Consider the following 2,420-nt stretch of genomic DNA (forward strand, 5'->3'; position numbering starts at 1 on the left):
GGGTGAGCCAATTGTTTCTTTGAAAATTTTACTTTCTCTTCCAGTTCTAGAATCTTTCTACGTGTCTCCTGACGTTAAAATTCTTCTACAATATTAAAATCTGTGGCAATGTCTTCAACTCAATTTTACATCATTAAATACTAGTAAGAGATTAAATGGACCTGGAAACATTTTTTTCGAGATAAACCCTCCATCTGATGCAGATCTAGACCAAAAATTCAGATCGTCCGATCATTCCATTTTCCAGAAAAAAATATTCTTATTGTGCAAAAGAACCAAAACTGAAAGAAAGTTACAATGCTTTAATATACTCAAGTTCGGGTTAAGAATAGCGTAATGATACTTTTTTCACTTTAATATGAGTATATCTCTTAATTATCTATAGCATATATTTCTATTTTACTTGTGTGGACCTTTTTATGTCGCAATCAAAATTCAATCTCAGATCAGATTTTTTTTATATTTTGTGTTGGCCTTTCACCTACACGCATGTTTGCCTGCGGTTTTATTGATATTAAAGGTATCATAATATATGTGTTATTATTTTGCCACAATCAGATTACAGTTTTATAATTGTCATTGATGCAATCATTACTAAATGTATTCGTATTGTACCTGTATCAACAATTGGGGCTTTAAAGTATCATTTGTGAAACTTTCTGATGACAGAAACAATGTTTATGTAAAAAGTGCATCGAAAAAGCTTTTTATTGACACGTAGTTACAGGAAAAAACAAGATTCCGTACGACCAAATTTTCCTGTGTATTTCTGTTATCAGAAAAAAACACAAATGGTAGTTTAAAGCCTCTACTGCGGATAACGGTACGAATAGAATAATGATAAAAGAGTGAGCATGATTTTCTGTCAGAATGTAGGCAAGTTTCAAAGCATTTTTCATCATCATAGAAAATACATTCCTGCCTACAACTACAGCATTTATAACATTCTCAAGAAAAGACACACTGGGTACAAAACCTTAATTAAGTGATGATTGCATAAATGAAATTTGTAAAACTGTAATATGATAGTGGCAAAATAATAACAAATAGTATATACCGTTAATTTGTAGGTGAAAGGTCGACACAAAATATAAAAAATTCTGATCTGAGATTAAATTTTAATTGAATCTTTCTAGAATAAACTTCTTGATGTGTTTTAAACATATGGGCTCTTTGGCATGAATTGTGGTCATCTTTGGCATGAATTGTGGTCATCTTTGGCATGAATTGTGGTCATCTTTGGCATGAATTATGGTCATCAATTTATAATACCGACTAAGATGACTTCATTTTAAATCAATTACTTTATACATCACATCAAATCTTTTCCTATTTTATAGATTGCTTATAGATTTCTAGTCCGAAGATCTTCATAGCGTTAATTTTGACATAATTCAAGTTTTTTAACATTAATTTAGATCTTGCGACATTTAACGGTAGTGTTGTGACATGTAACAGTAAGGGAAAATGGTGCGACATTTAACGGTAAAATATTTTGAAACATTTAGCGGGAATTGTGACATTTCGTTGCGACATATAACGGCGCCACAACGTGCCCCAGATGTTTTAAGTAGGAAATTCAAATTTCATGTTTTAAGCTTTTACGACCTCAGTGGAGTTCTTTTAAAGATCAACAAGCGAGAGTATCTTTCACCAACCGCAATATCAAAATGCATCGGCACCCTTTTCAATGGCCTGTCAGTATAGGTGTGCAGATTTTCGTATTAGCATCAGACTTTTCTCTTGAAATTTGAGCAAGATGTTATTCTGTTACAAAGGGGTCACTTTGTGCAATGCAGAGCTTCCTTTGTATTAAAGTGTCCATTGTAAAATACGCGTATTTGTATTTCTTTATGACTTTTTTTAAAGCAAGTCTTCGATACTGTAAATTAATTAGGTCCATGCACCATTTCATGTGAACTATAATTATGACTAGGAAAACAGAACAAGTAATTCGAATAATTACACATTACTTCACAGGCAAAGTTTTCTCTCATAGTTTTGCATAATTATGCTTTTTTAAAGTAGATAACTAATTAACATTTTCAACGCACATATTGCCTGAAAGTAAACAAAGAAAGAATTTATGAATTTTAAATATCCATAATCTTTCATATGATATGTTATATGTTTTGGGGCATTAGGTTTGATGAAAAAGCGAAAAATCACACGATCATATTAAATTTACCTCAGTTTGTTCTTTAACGCATATGATTAAACCAAAATGATAACTGCGCGAACAGCAGTCGCCAAATTATTTCCGTTAAGCCCTTACTTTGTTGAAACCCGTGCATATTATAGGTTTCAGCGAGAGAAATATTCATGTGTATATTTCGAAATCACTTTCATATTAAATAAAATTTAAATGCCCATGAAGTCCCCAGAAATGCTTTAATTTCTATTTCTAAAAAGCATTTTAT

Source organism: Ruditapes philippinarum, unplaced genomic scaffold (assembly GCF_026571515.1).
Source record: "Ruditapes philippinarum isolate M1 unplaced genomic scaffold, ASM2657151v2 ctg2071_1_1_1_1, whole genome shotgun sequence".
NCBI classification, from domain to species: domain Eukaryota; kingdom Metazoa; phylum Mollusca; class Bivalvia; order Venerida; family Veneridae; genus Ruditapes; species Ruditapes philippinarum.